Genomic DNA, 21,645 nt, shown 5'->3' with positions numbered 1-21,645 from the left:
GGCCCATTGCCCCCCTGCGATTGCGTGGTGCCGATGGTTGTCATTGCAGCTTGGAGGACTAATGTAGACCCTCAGGTCTGCCATCTTTGCACCCCTGGCAAGGCTTGATAAGAGCAGGTAAAGAACACGATATACGCCAATACATTAGTATTGCAGTATATCCTGCAAGCGATCCAATGATTGCTGGTTTAAGTCCCCTAGAGGGCAAGTAAAGAAAGTAGAATACAGTTAAATGAAGTTTATATATATATATATATATATTAAAACAAACAGAAGGGCAGAATCACTGTTTTTTGGTCATCTCATCTCCCACAAACAATGGAATAAAAGATGATCAAAAAGTCTCATGAACCAATAAAAACGACAGGTCGTGCCACAAAAAAACAAGCCCTCACACTGCTGCAGCGACGGAAAGAAAACAAAACGTATGGCTCTCAGATAATGGCGAAACAAAACCGCGCGGTGATCTCCATAAAAACGAAACCCAAAAAACAATGGAGAAATCTGTTTTTTTCCTATTTCACCCCACAAAGAAAGTTCTTTCAGTTTCCCATTTCATTAGTACAATAAATGGTGCCATGAAAAACTACAACTCGTCCTGCAAAAATCAAGCCCTCATATGGATATATCAACAGAAAAATAAAAAAGTTGTGGCTTTTGGAAGGTGAGGAGGAAAGAACAAAAATAAAAAAATTCAAAATGGCTGCGGCAGGAAGTGGTTAAGGTCTGATCCCCACAATTGTATTATGGCTCATTGCAGGAGGTGTATATTTAGGGCTTACTAACGGGATTGTATCTTGGAATTTGAGATCAGAAAAATAAAGTAATGGGGGGCTCATTTTTTACTTTGCTAGAGCACGCCCTATCTATCTGCCTCTCACATATCCGTCTCATTTATATGCGAAGTTCTGCGGCATTTTCTATCACTATGTAGTTGGCTTTGTGAAATTTTATTTTTGTGCTGATTTGGGTTGAAAGCTAAAATTAAAAAGTTATTTTCAGTCAGTTGGTTTGGTGTAAATGTCTGTCACAATATGGCCCTCATCCAGTATTATTTGTACATCCAGATAGTGCAGCTTAATGTCGCTGATTGTGACCCCCAGCGATCAGATTTAATCTGTGATGGAACTTGAGAAGTGTTGAATTCCCCTGCAGCGCCACCACAGGAGAAACTAAGCATTACACAGTGAAATCAATAGGAGACTTGTCCTTTCTTAACTTAGAATTCCCCAATAGGGTATTTACAATGGGTTTCTTATACCAGACAACCTCTTTAGGTTATAAAGGATTCTTATTTACTCCAGAACCATCTCGTTTTAGAAAAATAAAGTTACATTTCCACCTCTCCATTGTGGTAATATGTTACTTAGACTTTTACTTAGATGAATTGTGTGCTACAACATTTACTAAACAATTATAGAGAAACATTTACCAAACAAATAATAGAGATTTTCAGCTGCAATATGTAAATATAAAAAAATTTAATATATATTTATTTATTTATTTGGAGGCTTTGCTGCAGTGATTGGTATAATGCAGAGCAGGGGACCGTTTATGACATACCGTAAGCATTATGACATCACTGCAGGCAGTGATGTCATCAGAACAATGGAGGTTGTGGCATCTATAGCAGTGACATCACAATGGCGTGAAGTTCTAAGGACCCCAAGCGCGGTCACATCAGCCATATCTCGAGTTGATGCTGATGCTGAAACTTCACTTGGTTTTTCAAAGAGCGAATTTGTGCTACAAAGCGACTACTACATCATCTGTTCAGAGCACTTAAACACCAGTGCAACTTCTGAACATCGTGGTAGATTCCCTCTTATTTGAGGAATCCCATTTTTCCATTGTTCCTGAATTTAAACATCAAGCCGCCTGCTACAAGGAACAATGAGTTACCGAGAACTCTTGCAGCTTGCAATAGACGAAAGTTCCCGGATAAATCAAGGTAAGTGGAACTTGTTATATCCGATACATTTGGCTAGTTTCACACAAACATGTCCGTTTTGCGTCCGCAAAAAATGCACCGTTTTTCAGTTGCAAAAAGGGATGATTATTGGCTTTCGGACCAAGGGTGGCGGTATTTCTCAAACAGCGCAGTTTGTGAACTGTTCGCGTGCTGCTGTGGTGACAGTGTATCGTGAGTGGACAAATGGCACCATTGGGAATAACGGACATGGAAACTGCAGAGCACCACGTGCCATGTATTTGAGAGGTGAACGGTGGCTACCAGACGTGTGTCTAATACAACAGTTCAGCGAACCCGACTGCGTATGGGGCTCCGAACCCGACGGATGGTCACTGCTCCTATGTAACTAAGGTGCATCAGAGAAAATGGCTTCAATCTGCACGGCAGTATTGGTCTCAGAGCACCGATGATTGGCAAAGTGTTGTCTTCTCGGATAAATCACGTTTTCTGCTTCATCGAAAGGATGGACTTTACAACCATTGCTGGAAAAAGCTGGCGGCGACGTCAGCATCTGGGGTATTTTTCCATGGCATTCTCTGGGCCACTCATCCATATGGAAGGCTCTGAACCGATTTAGATATGAATCCATCGTTACAGATCACATCCACCATACATGCTGATTGTCTTCCCTGGAGCAAATGGAATCTTAAAGCAAGACAATGCGACATGTCACACGACTATAAATGCCCGACAGTGGTTGGAAGAGCACGACCAAGACTTCCAAGTACTTCCCTGGCCCCCTATTTCTCCAGACTTGAACCCAATTGAGCATCTGTGGGACCACGTCAATCGTGTTGTTTGCTTTATGGATCCTCCCCCACGCACCCTCCAGTAAATGTGGGATGTATGGAGTCAGCGAGGCTCCACATATGAGACCACTGACCAGCACCTTATTGAGTCACTCCCAGCCCGTCTACTGCTGTCCGTGCTGCACACGCCGGTTACTCTGGATATTAGTAGTAGTTATAATAATGTGACTCGACTGTGTGTATATTCATAGTATCAAAACGGTTGTCCAAGATTAGAAAAACATGGGAGCTTTCCTCTAGAAAGAAGGCCACGCGAGTCCATAGGAAATGTCTGGTATTGATCTTTTTTCCCATTTTTTCTGTACATAATTAATATATGTTATACACATTGTTTCACATCTAGGCATTGCTGATGGAAGATTAAGATCTGGACATAGAAGACGTCAGAGTGTGGAGCAGGATGAAGACCATGACAATGTCCCCGACAGGAGACGAAGACGTGGTCAAGTTCCTCCGCGCCGTAGGTTGCAGCAAGAAGGAGCGGACAGAAGCCGGTCCCCATTACGACCTGAGCCAATAGAACAGTCTGAAACGACAAGTGGCCGTCGTATTAATAGTGAGACCGAGCTCAGAATTCCTGGAGAATCCCAGCCTGGGTCTACTCCATCAACTACTCAGGAGAGATCCGAAAGGCTGGAGGAACCAACACAAGACCCCAGCACCAGTGAGCCGCTACCAAACCTGCAGCCATCCAGAGAAGGAAGCAGATCTCCTCAGCAAACATCTAACAGGCTGGTGGAGCCAACACCAAGCACCAGTCAGCTGCTTACCAACCAACAGTCGACAACAGAGACCACAGACAGCAGACCTGTGCAGAGAAGACAACGTCGGCGAGGCAGGAGAGGCAGGCAGATTGATAGACTCCCATCTCGAACCTTTACTGAAAACGAAGACATCCTGTCCTGCACTATATGCCTAGAGGACTATGAGATTGGAGAGCAAGTCACCGTTCTGCCATGTTCTCACATATTCCATCTGCCTTGTATTGCACATTGGATCCCGACAAATCCACGCTGTCCCTTGTGCCGCGTCCATGCCTTTCAAAGAAAGAGGAGGAGATAAGTACCAACAGCTGTGGTACAGAAGAAACACCAGCAGTACAGGTATGATCACTGACATCTATAGTATTTTTGTGAAATCATGGCTGGAGCTTCGGCACCAGTATATTGCTGAGTGATTATCGTCTGGTCTGATTATTTTTTGTTTTGTCTACAGTACCACCTAGTCTTCTTCATCATCTTCACCTTGGACGCCAGAATCTCAATCTGCACAGAGACCTAATAATAAAAGATCCCTGATGCCGTTTCCCAGAATCCATTTATGTGATACTGGAATTTCCCTTCGGGGATTAATAAAGTTATCTTATCTTATTTTATGCCTGGGACTCCCTTCTATCTTGGATATTTCATATTCCATCTCGGTTGGATTGGCGTTTCAACTACTACTACATTTTGGCCTAAGACTTACATTACGCCTTAAAACTGGTGAGAATGGTGGCGTTCCCATGTTTACATAGGAGCAATGTAGGCCCCAAGATTACAATATTTAGGGTGATTGATATAAATTGTAAAAATAAAAAGCACAGAAAAGTTACTCTTTTTTTAGGGTATGTTCACAAAAGAAGTGCAAGTCACTTCTTGGGCCGCTTTTGGAGCCGTTTTTCCTAGACAATATTGAAAACAGCTCCAAAAACGGCCATAAAAAACGCTGAAAACCTTGAAAACAGCTCTGTATTTTCAGATATTTTTGAGTATGCGTGTGAACATACCCTAATTTCCATCAATGTACAAATGAATAGAAATTAATTACTAACATATACACCATCCAGACATAACATTAAAACCACCTGCCTTGTGTAGTCCTCCTCGTGCTGCCATAATAGCTCTGACCCGTTGGGACATGGATTTCAGAAGATCTTTAAAAGTGTCCTGTGGTATCTGGCACCAAGACGTTAGCAGATCCTTTAACCCCTTCCTGCTCCTTGACGTTCTATTCCATCATGTTATGGCAACAGGAGGCCTAACAATGGCCTCCGGGTTTGTCATCTACGGAAGCCTAGTTTGTCCTGCCTTAGGTTTGCTGTCAGTGAGTAACTGACAGCACTTTTACATGTAGTGCAGTGTATTAGAATAGCGATCAGGGATTCCTGACTTCAAGTCACCTAGTGAGACAAAAAAAAAACAGTTGTAAAAAAAACCTTTTTTCAATATTAAATCCTTTATTTAAAAAAACAAATTGTTAATTAATAACTATTTTGTGTGGTTTAACCATCTGCCTTACACCACATTTTCTGTAATTTTTTCTGTTTTTCACTGAATGTATCAACCAAATTTTACCACTAACATAAAGTTCAATGTGTCACCAGAAAAGTCTCAGAATCCCCTTGGATAAATAAAGGCATTCCAAAGTTACTACCACATAAAGTGACACATGTCATAGTTACATAGTTACATAGTTAGTACGGCTGAAAAAAGACACATGTCCATCAAGTTCAACCAAGGGACGGGAAAAGGGAAGGAAAAAATTTCTACACATAGGAGCTAATACTTTTTTGTTCTAGGAAATTATCTAAGCCTTTTTTAAAGCCATCTACTGTCCCTGCAGTGACCAGCTCCTGCGGTAGGCTATTCCATAGATTCACAGTTCTCACAGTAAAGAAGGCTTGTCGCCTCTGCAGGTTGAACCTTTTTTTCTCCAGACGGAGGGAGTGCCCCCTTGTTTTTTGAGGGGTTTTTACATGGAACAGGATTTCACCATATTTTTTGTATGTGCCATTAATATATTTATATAAATTAATCATGTCCCCCCTTAGTCGTCTTTTTTCAAGGCTAAATAGGTTTAATTCTTTTAACCGGTTAAGGACTAGGCTGTTTTACAGCTAAATGACCAGAGCAAATGTCACAATTTTGCTATGCGCTTCTTTAGATGACTATAACTCTGCAGGTGAATAAAGTTCATCTTTGAATTTTACACTCTTTTTAAAGGACAGATAGGGCTTTGTTTTAGTGGCATTTGTCAGTATATATCATTTTTTTTTTTTTCTCTAAAGTGGGCAAAATTGGAAAAAAATTCAAGAATTTAGCAATTGCGCCAGTTTATGCCAGCATTTTTCACACACGGTATGGACCACGGACAAAATTAATCTCCTTTCACATTCTTCCACTTCTCCCGTGCATGGGGATACCAAATATGTGTGCCTTATTCACTGTGCGGGCATGTGCCAGGGCTTGGCATAAAAGGAGGCTTTTTGGCCTTTTTGGTCCAGGAATTCTGCATTTGATTTTATAGCCGCATACTGTTTTCTGGGGGGTGTAATGCTGCTGAAACATTAGAATCACCCCATAAATGACTTCATTCACACAAGTAGACCCCACAAGGTTTCCTTCAAGGGGTTTATCATATTTTTAGCAAGTCCAGTTTTCTTCTGAAAGTTTCTTGAATAAGATGGAACAAAATAAAATCAGCGCTTTTTTAGCACATGCGTCAGTTTAGGCTAGTATTTTTCACACACGGTATAGACCACGGACAAAATTCATCTCCTTTCACATTCTTCCACTTCTCCCGTGCATGGGGATACCAAATATGTGGGCCTTATTTATCACATAGAGATGTAGGAGGGCGGACGATAGAAGAAGCTTATTTCACAAATCGCTTTTTTTCAAAGCTGGTTTTACAAAACTCAACAGAGTTTCTATAACACGTCCAAAATATCTGCTCTTGAAGCCGAGATCCGAAAATATTCATCTAGGGGTATAATGGGAATTTATTTTTTTGGGTTTTCTAAAATAAGAAATTGCAGGTTTATGCAAATGGAGCTCTCCAGCAGATGAACTTTAGAGAATATGCAAACATGACATCCACCCCCCACCCATTCCCTCCCTCACCCTTGGAGTAAAATCAGGGGAAAAATAAAAACGTAATGTAGGGCAAATATATTTTCAACGAATTAACTAAAATCTAATAATTCAGAACAGTGTGGTATTTTTTAAAACATGGCTCAATGCACAGGCCTGGTTATGAGGGACATGAGGGACAGAAATATCGGGAATCTTTGCGGTGCCCGTCTTTTCTGCAGACGCGGCACTTTTTCTGGGGGTTGCTTCTGGTTGGTGTTGGGGGAATCCGACTGATGAAGAGTCTTTCAGTCAGTCGCGTGACATCCTCAGACTGGGGGCATTCTCGGGTGTCCTGAACATCAAAAATGAGGCCTTCAATAATTTTTCCCTGGAAATCCAGGTATGTGTCTCTGCCTCTGTTTTTTTTGTAGAGCACAAATGAGTTGTGGATGGCCACCTGTAACAAATAAATGGCCACCTTTTTGTACCAGGTTTTAGTTTTGCGTTTTACTAAATAGGGCTGTAAAACCTGGTCGCTTAAATCCACCCCCCCCCATGTACTTGTTATATTCGGACATGCTCACTGGTTTGTGCTTGTCCGATGTTGCCTCTCTTTCCCTCACTGCCACTGTTCCTGCGGTATGAATCGTGCTTAGCACATACACATCTTTGCGATCCCTGAACTTGACCGCCAGCAATTCCTCAGATGCATAAGCACAGGAGTCCCCCTTTACCATGCGCTTCCCCACTAATAATATAATGAGTGGCATATAAATTTGTTTCGTGGACAATCTGATTTAGGATGTCGTCCGTTATAAATAAATGGAAGTAATGCATTTGGACAAAATTTGTATTGTCCACGGTTATGCCAGGAGTGGCCGTAAATCCGTGGATTCTAGGCCCAAAAGATGGGGCAGGTGCCCATACAAGAGCCTGGACTGTAGGGACCAGGCTGTCCCATGCTACAGCGCTACTTGGCCCTGCGCTTTCATGTTCTGCAGTTTCAACTGCATCAGGGACAACGTCCCCTGAAGATGAACCTGAAGTGACGCTGTCATCGTCACTACCTAAAACAGGTTCCATCTCGGACGCCATCTCTGATGCGGTCTCCGACTCAGACCACAGCATGGCGTATGCCTCCTCGGCGCTAAACAACTTCCTCGCCATAACGTAACTAACACTAACACTAACTAAACAAATTTTTTTTTTTTTTTTTATAAAACACACAAACTAACTGGTATATATATCTACACTACCGCTAACAAAAAAAGAAACCGCTATTGCTATATATATTATATATATGTGGATATATATATAATTATTTACTCCCTACCTGCCTATTCTAATAGAATAAAAGAAAGGTAGATAGATAGAAAAAAAGATAGATGGATAGATAGATTGTATAGATAGATAGAAATCTATCTATACAGAGAATGTTTTATGAGTGTAACTGTATTTTTTTTCACTGTAATCTTCTGGCAGCAATTCTCTGGAGTCTCTTCTTCTCCTCAAACTGAAACAATGTTTGAGGAGAAGAAAAGAGGCAGGAGATTTACTGCCAGAAAAGTCAAAATAAAACAAATGTGGTCGCTGTGATAGGTTTTCACAGCGACCACATGTTCAGGGACCATCAGATTGGTCCCTGATACTCTGCCCAGTGCCCAGAGCTGTTGGTAACAGCGTGGGCACAGGGCTGTGTGCACGCGATCGCGTGCACACTGTTTTCTATGCAGAAATGCATGTGATCGCTGTGATTGGTTGTCACAGCGATCACATGTTCAGGGGCCAAAAGATTGACCCCTGACATTCTGCCCAGTGCCCATGGCGTTATCTACAGGGGGACTGTGTGGTGTTATCTACAGGGGGGACTGTGGTGTTATCTACAGGGGGGACTGTGTGGCGTTATCTACAGGGGGGACTGTGTGGTGTTATCTACAGGGGGGACTGTGGCGTTATCTACAGGGGGGACTGTGTGGCGTTATCTACAGGGGGGACTGTGTGGCGTTATCTACAGGGGGGACTGTGTGGCATTATCTACAGGGGGACTGTGTGGCGTTATCTACAGGGGGGACTGTGTGGCGTTATCTACAGGGGGGACTGTGTGGCGTTATCTACAGGGGGGACTGTATGGCGTTATCTACAGGGGGGACTGTGGCGTTATCTACAGGGGGGACTGTGTGGCGTTATCTACAGGGGGGACTGTGTGGTGTTATCTACAGGGGGGACTGTGTGGTGTTATCTACAGGGGGGACTGTATGGCGTTATCTACAGGGGGGTCTGTGTGACGTTATCTGCAGGGGGGACTGTGTGGCGTTATCTACAGGGGGGACTGTGTGGCGTTATCTGTGTGGCGTTATCTACAGGGGGACTGTGTGGCGTTATCTACAGGGGGGACTGTGTGGCGTTATCTACAGGGGGGACTGTGTGGCGTTATCTGTGTGGTGTTATCTACAGGGGGGACTGTGTGGCGTTATCTACAGGGGGGACTGTGTGGCGTTATCTACAGGGGGGACTGTATGGCGTTATCTACAGGGGGGTCTGTGTGACGTTATCTGCAGGGGGGACTGTGTGGCGTTATCTACAGGAGGGACTGTGTGGCGTTATCTGTGTGGCGTTATCTACAGGGGGGACTGTGTGGCGTTATCTACAGGGGGGACTGTGTGGCGTTATCTACAGGGGGGACTGTGTGGCGTTATCTACAGGGGGGACTGTGTGGCGTTATCTACAGGGGGGACTGTGTGGCGTTATCTACAGGGGGAGTGTGTGGCGTTCTCTACAGAGGGGGCTGTATGGCGCTAACGCCATACAGCCCCCACTGTAGAGAACGCCATACAGCCCCCACTGTAGAGAACGCCATACAGCCCCCCCTGCAAGGAACGCCATACAGCGCCCCCCTGCAGGGAACGCCATACAGCGGCCCCCCCTGCAGGAAACGCCATACAGTGCCCCCCCTGCAGGGAACGCCATACAGCGTCCCCAACCCCCCCAAAAAATGCGACCTACAGTGTTGTTGTGTCCTACAAATAACATGCATCCCATATCCACAGGATAGGGGATACATCTGCGATCGCTGGCATTGATAGGGAGAACGGGGGACTGAAAGTCCCCCCAAGTTCTCCATGACTAACCTCTGACTTCCGGTGTCTGTGTTGGCAGCTCAATAAAAATGAAAGGAGCGCTGGTCACGCATGCGCACAAGCGCGACCGGCGCTCCATTCATTTCCACGGAGCTGCCGACACAGAACCCGGAAGTCCGAGGTTTGTGATGGAGAACTTGGGGGGACTTTCAGTCCCCCGTTCTCCCTATCAATGCCAGCGATCACACATGTATCCCCTATCCTGTGGATAGGGGATACATGTATTTTGTTAATGGCAGAGCGGGGAGATACCTCCCTGCTCTGCCGTAGTATTCAGTGGTGTTCCGCTCTAGCAGCCATAGCAGCTGCTACGGCTGCTACGGCGGTAGTTACGCCACTAGATAGAAAGATAGATATGAGATAGATAGATTGAGAGATAGATAGATAGATAGATAGATAGATAGATAGATAGATAGATAGATAGATAGATAAATAGATAGATAGATAGATAGATAGATTGATTGATAGATAGATAGATAGATAGATAGATAGATAGATAGATAGATAGATAGATAGATAGATAGATAGATAGATAGATAGATGGATGGATGGATGGATGGATGGATGGATGGATGGATGGATAGATAGATAGATAGATATGAGATAGATAGATAGATAGATAGATAGATAGATAGATAGATAGATAGATAGATAGATAGATAGATAGATGATAGATAGATAGATAGATATATAGATGATAGATAGATAGATAGATAGATAGATAGATAGATAGATAGATAGATAGATAGATAGATAGATAGATAGATAGATAGATAGATAGATGATAGATAGATATATGATAGATAGATAGATAGATAGATAGATAGATAGATAGATAGATAGATAGATAGATAGATAGATAGATAGATAGATAGATGATAGATAGATAGATGGATGGATAGATAGATAGATAGATAGATAGATAGATAGATAGATAGATAGATAGATAGATAGATGGGATAGATACAGTGGCGTAACTACCGCCGTAGCAGCAGTAGCGGCTGCTACGGGGCCCGCGGCATGAGGGGGCCCGTGTCGCCCGCCGGCACGGGCCCCCACCATGGCCTGAGGCTCCGCTAGCAGCCGCTATGGCTGCTACAGCGGGACGTCACTGAACACTACGGCAGAGCAGGGAGGTATCTCCCCGCTCTGCCATTAACTGGTTCCCGGCCGCTGGCTGTACTTTTACGGCCAGCGGTCAGGGTCCTTAAAACCCGAGCCATAGACTTTCTACGGCTCGGGTTTTAACTTGCTGCCCGCGCGATCGGGCAGCTGAATGTCGGGTCTCCGGCTGTCAGTGACTGCCGGGGACCCTGAGGAGAAGATAGAAGCAGCTTTCGCTGCTTCTGTCTTCTCTGATCACTTGTACACAGCGCTGAATGCGCGCTGTGTACAGGAATAGAGACAGCAGCAGCGGCGCTGTCTCTATTCCTCCCGGTGATCATGTGACTGGTCACATGATCGCCGGGTGCCGTTAGTGGCAGGCTGCTGCTGGGTCTTACTAGACCCAGTACAGCCCTATTAGTGACAATCGTCACTATGAGAGGGTTGATTTCCCCTGTAACTGGGGCTGCTGTGCAGCTCCAGTTACAGTGGAAAAACATGGTGTAAAAGAAAGAAAAAAAATATGTAAAGTTCCCCAAAGGTCTTCTTTGACCTTTGAGGGACAGACCATAGTAATAAAAAAACAATAAAGTCAAGTGCAATTTTTTTTTTAATAATACACATAAAATACCCACCCCCCAAAAAAAAACGTCCCCCCCGCCAATCATTGTTGTAACGCTAGCGCTGACCCAATTGCCCTAATATAGATATCTAATATATTAAAATTATGGTAGACAATGACGATCACAAATAAAAGGTCTATTTTATGGTAAAACTATGTTATTACCAAAAACAAATAGCTCAAACGTAAAAAAGCTTATTTTTTACTATTATTTTCAAACTTTATGAATAAAAATTCTAAAATAGCAAAAAAGGTGTGTATAAAAACGATAAAAATTGAAACCTGCATTGTCTACGGAAAAAACGTCGCAAAAATCACGTCGTTAGCCCAACAAATAAAAACGTTATAGCCATATAACTAACACGTGCTAAAAATGGCTAAACGGTGTCTGGTCCTGAAGGCGCAAAATAGAGCAAAAGACATGTATCCCCTATCCACAGGACATGTATCCCCCTCTCCACAGGACATGTATCCCCCTCTCCACAGGACATGTATCCCCCTCTCCACAGGACATGTATCCCCCTCTCCACAGGACATGTATCCCCTCTCCACAGGACATGTATCCCCTCTCCACAGGACATGTATCCCCTCTCCACAGGATCTCCACAGGACATGTATCCCCTCTCCACAGGATCTCCACAGGACATGTATCCCCTCTCCACAGGATCTCCACAGGACATGTATCCCCTCTCCACAGGACATGTATCCCCTCTCCACAGGACATGTATCCCCTCTCCACAGGACATGTATCCCCCTCTCCACAGGACATGTATCCCCCTCTCCACAGGACATGTATCCCCCTCTCCACAGGACATGTATCCCCCTCACCACAGGACATGTATCCCCCTCTCCACAGGACATGTATCCCCCTCTCCACAGGACATGTATCCCCCTCTCCACAGGACATGTATCCCCCTCTCCACAGGACATGTATCCCCCTCACCACAGGACATGTATCCCCCTCTCCACAGGACATGTATCCCCCTCTCCACAGGACATGTATCCCCCTCTCCACAGGACATGTATCCCCTCTCCACAGGACATGTATCCCCCTCTCCAGAGGACATGTATCCCCTCTCCACAGGACACGTATCCCCTCTCCACAGGACATGTATCCCCCTCTCCACAGGACATGTATCCCCTCTCCACAGGACATGTATCCCCTCTCCACAGGACATGTATCCCCTCTCCACAGGATCTCCACAGGACATGTATCCCCTCTCCACAGGATCTCCACAGGACATGTATCCCCTCTCCACAGGATCTCCACAGGACATGTATCCCCTCTCCACAGGACATGTATCCCCTCTCCACAGGACATGTATCCCCTCTCCACAGGACATGTATCCCCTCTCCACAGGACATGTATCCCCTCTCCACAGGATCTCCACAGGACATGTATCCCCTCTCCACAGGATCTCCACAGGACATGTATCCCCTCTCCACAGGATCTCCACAGGACATGTATCCCCTGTCCACAGGATCTCCACAGGACATGTATCCCCTCTCCACAGGATCTCCACAGGACATGTATCCCCTCTCCACAGGATCTCCACAGCACATGTATCCCCTCTCCACAGGATCTCCACAGGACATGTATCCCCTCTCCACAGGATCTCCACAGGACATGTATCCCCTCTCCACAGGACATGTATCCCCTCTCCACAGGATCTCCACAGCACATGTATCCCCTCTCCACAGGATCTCCACAGGACATGTATCCCCTCTCCACAGGATCTCCACAGGACAAGTATCCCCTCTCCACAGGATCTCCACAGGACATGTATCGCCTCTCCACAGGATATACACAGGACAGGGGATACATGTGTGATCGCTGGCAGCGATAGGGAGAACGGGGGACTGAAAGTCCCCTGAAGTTCTCCATCACAAACCTCGGACTTCCGTGGTCTGTGTCGGGATACATGTATTTTGTAGGACACACTGTAGGTCACATTTTTGTTGGGAGGGGGGACGCTGTATGGCGTTTCCTACAGGGGGGGTGGCTGTATGGTGTTCCCTACAGGGGGGAGCTGTATGGCGTTCTCTACAGGGGGGGGGCTGTATGGCGTTCCCTACAGGGGGGGCTGTATGGCGTTCTCTACAGGGGGGGCTGTATGGCGTTCTCTGCAGGGGGGCTGTATGGCGTTATCTACAGGGGGCTGTATGGCGTACTCTACTGGGGGATGTATGGCGCTATCTACAGAGAGAGAGAGATAGATAGATAGATAGATAGATAGACAGACAGACAGACAGACAGACAGACAGACAGATAGATAGATAGATAGATAGATAGATAGATAGATAGATAGATAGATAGATAGATAGATAGATAGATAGAATATGTGACTCCAGCGGCCGGTACATTATATATATATATTAGGATTGTACACAGATATTATCCAGTCTTATTTGTTTTGGCTTCTGTACTTTACAATTATCCCTAATAAGTGGCGTTCTGCCAAGGAGTTATCCCTGTGTGGCACCTGCCCCTTACATGCCCACTCCCTGCCCGCTGGCAATGTCCTAATTATTTAATAGACGGAGCATTATGTTGGCTCAGCATTTTACAACAATCACTTACACGCTTCTGATCTGCCCCATCACATCACACCCCGGGATCCTCATTACATTGTTTTTTACATGTTTTTGGTAAAATGTTTATATTAGGCCTCATGCAGACGACAGTAGCCATGTGCACGGCCGCCATTTTCGGGTCGGCCACGGAGTGACAGCTGCGAGCCGCCCGCATATCGCATATTTTAATGAGCCCGGACCGCAGAAAGAACGGGCATGTCTTATTACGGCCGTCTTCTGCGGTCCAGGCTCATAGAAAATAATGGCCGTGGCCATGTGCACGGCCGCGATTTGCGGGCACGGCGATGCCTTATGTTTTTTTCTGTTTCTGGAAAAGCTGGGTGAGAACGACGGCCTCCATACGAGTTATTACCCAACTTAACTAGACCCCTGAAGGGTAAACCTACCTAATAATGCAGCAGTATAACAGCAGGGGCAGGTCACTGTATAATTAGGCAGACTTGTCATTCAGGAGACTGGGAAAGCTGGGTGACAACCAGTACAGCTGCCATTACAGCGCATATAGGACTTGTCACCCAGATTTATTATGTTCCTGAATGGTAAATCTCTCTGATCGGCAGCACAAATGTTTCTGTAAGAATTTATGGGGCCTCATAGCAAAGAGAAAAACAGCGCCCCCTTCTGATGCTGGATGAGACCACGACACCCCTGACCACTTAGCACAGAGGGTCTCGCTGCTTATTTGCCGTCATCCGACTTTCATTATCATTTACATTAAAATGATAGAAATAAAACAAACTCTGGAATGATAAAGAGATGGAAACCCCGAGATCTGATCACCCCAAATAACCTACTCAGGAAGGGGTTAAACTGCAACGCCCATTAAAGAACTGTGATTTCAGATATCAGATCCTTCATGGCACATTGATAGTTAATAATATGTCAAATTATAAAAGAAATGTCCTGATACAGGATAGAAAATGATATAACCTCTAATCCCAATCCCAATATTAAGAGAAATATAACCCGTCCCTGCAGATTATCTCCACAGCTTCATGTTATAAGCAGAATTATAGCAAACATATCATAAATGCAGTCTCGTGAAATAAGAGTCATGTCCCTTTAAATTTACTGTTAAATACATCACTGAGCAGCAGCCAATGGGATCGCTGGATTTGAATTTGAAACAACAACCGCTCAGTGGTCCTCAGTCTGTTACAGGACAACGACGAGTGAAGTTGGACGTCGGTGAGTTCCCCCAAAATGTGATATAACTGACCCCCATTTATCTCATCCCCCATGTTACTGGTTACTGCTGGTAACTGTCACTAGGGGGAGCTGTCACATTGTATTTATATTACCGCCAATAACTCCTATATAACCTGTATAAATATGGAAATTGTGTGCTCCCCCTAGTGGTGGCTGCAGGCAGCCAGCATTGTATCATTTATTCTGTGGCTGTGTGATGGGAAGCGTCTGCTGGAACTGGTTATATAGGACCCTCTGCTGCCAGTAATGTTTATTAGGGACTCTCTGCTGCCAGTAATGTTTATTAGGGACCCTCTTCTGCCAGTAATGTTTATTAGGGGCTCTGCTGCCAGTAATGTTTATTAGGGACTCTCTTCTGCCAGTAATGTTTATTAGGGACCCTCTTCTGCCAGTAATGTTTATTAGGGGCTCTCTTCTGCCAGTAATGTTTATTAGGGGCTATGCTGCCAGTAATGTTTATTAGGGACGCTCTGCTGCCAGTAATGTTTATTAGGGACCCTCTGCTGCCAGTAATGTTTATTAGGGACTCTCTGCTGCCAGTAATGTTTATTAGGGACCCTCTGCTGCCAGTAATGTTTTTTAGGGACTCTCTGCTGCCAGTAATGTTTATTAGGGACTCTCTGCTGTCAGTAATTTATTAGGGACTCTCTGCTGCCAGTAATGTTTATTAGGGACTCTCTGCTGTCAGTAATGTTTATTAGGGACTCTCTGCTGCCAGTAATGTTTATTAGAGACTCTCTGCTGCCAGTAATGTTTATTAGGGGCTCTGCTGCCAGTAATGTTTATTAGGGACGCTCTGCTGCCAGTAATGTTTATTAGGGACTCTCTGCTGCCAGTAATGTTTATTAGGGGCTCTGCTGCCAGTAATGTTTATTAGGGACGCTCTGCTGCCAGTAATGTTTATTAGGGACTCTCTGCTGCCAGTAATGTTTATTAGGGACCCTCTGCTGCCAGTAATGTTTATTAGGGACTCTCTGCTGCCAGTAATGTTTATTAGGGACCCTCTGCTGCCAGTAATATTTATTAGGGGCTCTGTTGCCAGTAATGTTTATTAGGGACTCTCTGCTGCCAGTAATGTTTATTAGGGACTCTATGCTGCCAGTAATGTTTATTAGGGACTCTCTGCTGCCAGTAATGTTTATTAGGGGCACTCTGCTGCCAGAAATGTTTATTAGGGATGCTCTGCTGCCAGTAATGTTTATTAGGGACTCTCTGCTGCCAGTAATGTTTATTAGGGACACTCTGCTGCCCGTAATGTTTATTAGGGACTCTCTGCTGCCATTAATATTTATTAGGGACCCTCTGCTGCCAGTAATGTTTATTAGGGACTCTCTGCTGCCAGTAATGTTTATTAGGGACTCTCTGCTGCCAGTAATGTTTATAAGGGACCCTCTGCTACCAGTAATGTTTATTAGGGACTCTCTGCTGCTAGTAATGTTTATAAGGGACTCTATGCTGCCAGTAATGTTTATTAGGGACTCTCTGCTGGCAGTAATATTTATTAGGGACCCTCTGCTGACAGTAATATTTATTAGGGACCCTCTCCTGCCAGTAATGTTTATTAGAGACTCTTTGCTGCCAGTAATGTTTATTAGGGACTCTCTGCTGCCAGTAATGTTTATTAGGGACTCTCTGCTGGCAGTAATGTTTATAAGGGACTCTCTGCTGCCAGTAATGTTTATTAGGGACTCTCTTCTGCCAGTAATGTTTATTAGGGACTCTCTGCTGCCAGTAATGTTTATTAGGGACCGTCTTCTGCCAGTAATGTTTATTAGGGACTCTCTGCTGCCAGTAATGTCTATTAGGGACTCTCTGCTGCCAGTTATGTTTATTAGGGACCCTCTGCTGCCAGTAATGTTTATTAGGGACTCTCTGCTGCCAGTAATGTTTATTAGGGACTCTCTGCTGCCAGTAATGTTTATTAGGGACTCTCTGCTGCCAGTTGTAATGTTTATTAGGGGCACTCTGCTGGCATTATTTATGTGTGGGCATTGCTGGCATTATTTTTAATGAGGGGCGGTCTGCTGGAACTGTTTATAGGGTCACTCTTCTGACGCTGTAAATGGGGACTCTTTGGTTGATGTTTTGGGGTGTATTCTGTACTTGTGAATGGAATTAACATAGACAAAATATTCATGTCATATATCTTTATAGGGCAGCAATGAAATCCCATATACCATATGTATTTGTGTCCAGTATTACCTATATTCCTCCTCCTATACGGCTACAAATACCAGTACAGGCCACACTCCAATGTATTATCACTGTCTGTATATATATATATGAGAGTACAAAGCCCAAAATACAGTAAAATCCACCGTGGAGAATGTTACATGAAGATTTCCAGAGATAAATGTTCTATAATGTCAAGATGTAAGAAATAAACAGCGCAGAAAACGATGATCGCTCATGATAAAGAGATTCTCCCACCAGAAACATTTCTCACCTATACACCGGAGGGGCCATACATGTTTAATCACTGCCGGGACCCCCACGATCAATAGTACTGGGGTCCCCAGTATCCGTTTCTCCAGAGGCATATTGTGAAACTCCTGGGGCCCAGTGTGATATTTATAACAGGGCCCCCATCTACTATGTGATGTTTGTCATACTGGTGTCTTCTTTTTTAGCCTCTGGTCCCCTCAGGTATCAGGGTCTGGGTACTACTGCTACCTCTGCACCCCTATAGCTACGCCCCTGCTCTCCTCCACAACCGGACGACCGCAGTGTGGAGGAGATTGTAAAAAGAGATGCAGCCGCACACTGACACCTCATACAAGATCTATGGGAGCTATAGGACCGCCAAGCGCTGCACTGCCCAGATTATGGCGCTGCGTGGTCTGTACTTGTGCACTGCTATTACTTATGGGTTATAGATCATGTGACCTGAGGCACCAATCACAGGCCACAATTTTGAAGCTACCGTATGTAATTGGCGTCCCAAACAATTAATTATTCAACTCAGTATTTTGGATCTTTTTAGATTAAAAAAAAATATATATATTTTTGGACATTCACTATTAATACATGTGGAAAGTTGCAGGATTTTGGGTCTTTATCAGATCTGGGACGACATCTCTTTTTTGTGTTTCAGATTGTGATTTGGATTCTACAGTTCAGGACGGGTACAGGATGGCAGCGGGCAGCAGATGTCTGGAGGTCAGTGGCTTCATTGTCCTGTTTTTTCCTTCCCTGTGATGGACATGTAGCAGGAGACTTGGATCCAGCAGGAGAAGTCCATGTGGCCGGCTGTCCACTCAGACAAGTAGCCGCTTATTGAGTAAGAGCCCCGGACAGGTAACAAGTCCACAAATCACCGGCTGCTCATTTGTAAAACTGACCCCTTGTCCTACTGTCCATTCCTGAGGAGGGATAAGAGGTCACTTACTGGATTCTCTTCTCTTTAGGACATCTATCGGCAGCAGGAATCCGCTTTTGGACTTAGACCCTTCATAAGTGAGTTTTTTTTAATAATTAGACTTTACCACAAGAAAGTGATTGATAGATGATCTCAAAATACAGTAAAATTCCTTTGTATCTGATAATCCCTAAAATGTGGTCATTTAGCACAGAACTGTACTATAATGTGGAAGACTGAGCAGAGAGAACCAGTAAGGAAATTGAAGATTGAAACTAAGATTTCTATACTTTTCTATGCCCGTCCAATAATCCAGAATATTTTAAAATAAAGCACCTTTCATGTTCCATTGATGACAGATTAAAGGAATATTTTTGTAATGTTATGTTATGGTTTATGGTGTCGTTTTATGACTGATCCCATTATCTGGTTGTTTTCTCTCTTCAGCTTACCCCAGCACCACGGAGGAGAGAGATCTACAGCGCCTGATCTACTGCACGAAATTCTTACCATCCCCAATCTTCAAGATGGAGGTCAGTGATCATACTGGTTATTATGTTCTCTCTATAACAGATTTATCCATGTTCTTTCTATAGATGGAATAATGTTATTGGAATGTTTCAATAGACAATTGACTGAATATTTTATCTTCTTAGCGCCTCATGCCAACGAACCGCGAAGCTCAACGGAAATATCTGCCATGGCCGTGGGATGAAGAAGAGCCGAAACCTACATCAAGCCATCTGTGTGAGGATCTGAAGGAAGAGGAGGTCAAGAAGGAGGAAGGAGAGGCAGAAGAGCGCGAGGAGGAACAAGTGCAAGAAGACCATGAGGAGGAAGACCACGAGGAGGAAGACAAGGAGGAGGAAGACAATGAAGTGGAAGACATGGAGGAGGAAGACAAGGAAGAGGAAGACAATGAAGTGGAAGACATGGAGGTTGATGAGAAATCAGACAACGAGGATGAAGAAGAAGAGAATGTGGTTGAAGAGAAAGAGGAGGATGAAGAGAAAGAGGAGGAGGAGGAAGAGAAAACGGTTAAAGATGCGATGAGAAGAATTCAGTGTCGGACAGGAAGAAGAAAGAAAATCCGCCAGCATTCCTTCCTCCATGATATGATGAAGAACATCAGAGGGAAGAGGAACATCATCTGGACCATCCTCCTCAGACCTATGAGAAGATGAAGACTTGTATGGAAACATCTTAACTGTTATTACATCAACAGCAACGACAGTAATATTAATAATATGATAATAATAATAATAATATTAATAATTGTTAGATTAAAAAGGTCAGTCATATTAATATTGGTAGCAAGAGTGCAGTAATATTAGAAATAGTATAATAATAAGAGAGTAATAACATAAATAATTATATAATATTTAGCAGCGAGTTTGATCCAGGGTTCTCGGACTGATCGCCTTTTCCCGGGGTCAAGAAGGAATTTTCCCCCTGTGACATGAATTGGCTCAAATTGTCCAGGGTTTTTCGCCTTCTTCTGGATCAACAGCTTTAGGAATAGGGATATAATAAATATAAATAAGAAAATAACAATAAAAATGTTAGTAATATTAGTAGTTATATAGTAGTAATAAGATTATATAAAAAATAGAATAGTTTCAATAAACTAATAATTATAGTATAGTCTTATTAAAAATATGCAATAAAAATACCACTATAATAATAGTAATAATAATAATAATAATAATAATAATAATCTTATAATAACAAATTAATATAATAATAACATATTTAGGTAAATTAACTATAAAATATAGTAAACTATAATATTTAGCAGCGAGTTTGATCCAGGGTTCTCGAACTGATCGCCTTTTGCCGGGGTCAAGAAGGAATTTTCCCCTTGTGGCACGAATTGGCTGAATGTGTCCAGGGTTTTCGCCTTCTTCTGGATCAACAGCTTTAGGAATAGGGACTTAGATATTAGTGATAGCAATAGTAGTATCATTATATTATTATTAACAACACCAAAGTAATACTAACAATATAATAATTTAAATACATTTCATTATAATTTAGGTTAATTAACTGTAATAATTAGTAAACTGTAATAGGAATTAGCGGCTTTGATCCAGGGTTCTCGGACTGATCGCCTTTTCCCGGGATCAAGAAGGAATTTTCCCTTGTGGCATAAATTGGCCGAATGTGTCCAGGGTTTTTCGCCTTCTTCTGAATCAACAGCTTTAGGAATAGGGATCTCATAGTGTTAGGGTAATAATGATAGCAGTAATATAATTCTAGTAATATTATATTAATAATTATAGGGTAATAATGGTAGGAAATAAATTACAATTTATAAACATAACTTTGAGTCTTCTCCTTTTTTTTCCCTTGGAAAGTACTGATTCTACTTGCTGGCAGGGAGTCTTAAAGGCAATGTTACCTGGGAAAATGTATACAAAATACCGGTACTCCAGAAGGAGGAAAACTGTCTGTCTAGTGCCACCTATAGGTGACTATTCTGTAACCTAATGCCCGAAAGTATCTAGAGACTTGAAACAAGATTTGGGTTAATAGCCAAACTAGAGACACCCAATTGTAGGCAGCACAATTGAGTGAGTTTCCTTTGAAGCAGCTCTGGGAAGGTACTGATTCTCCTTGGTTAGACATCGACAACAGTGTAGTCATCTATAGGTGGTTCTATAGAGACAGCTTGCCCTTTTTCCCCCGTAGTGAATAAAAAAAAGTTACCTGTGGTAGGTTAGCTATAGGTTGGGGACAGATGTTAGATAGCATAGCTGCAAGATCAGACTACATAGGGTTTACTTGTAGTCTGTTACCATGGAGACAAAGGCCTGACATAAAACTACATTTTTAATCAGGACTATTTGCAAAGTTGCTTAATTTTACATTTTAGATGCTTTGGGACAGTACAAAACATGGTGGTGAAGGTGTACATAGCCTTTAAACTCAAAATATCCGCATATTTATTATAATCCTAATATTCATTAGTTCTAGTTTTAGCTTTAAACATTTAATTTTTAG

The sequence above is a fragment of the Rhinoderma darwinii genome, chromosome 12 (assembly GCF_050947455.1).
Source record: "Rhinoderma darwinii isolate aRhiDar2 chromosome 12, aRhiDar2.hap1, whole genome shotgun sequence".
NCBI lineage: Eukaryota > Metazoa > Chordata > Amphibia > Anura > Rhinodermatidae > Rhinoderma > Rhinoderma darwinii.
The sequence above is the reverse complement of the archived record's forward strand: the minus strand, read 5'-3'. Positions refer to the sequence as shown.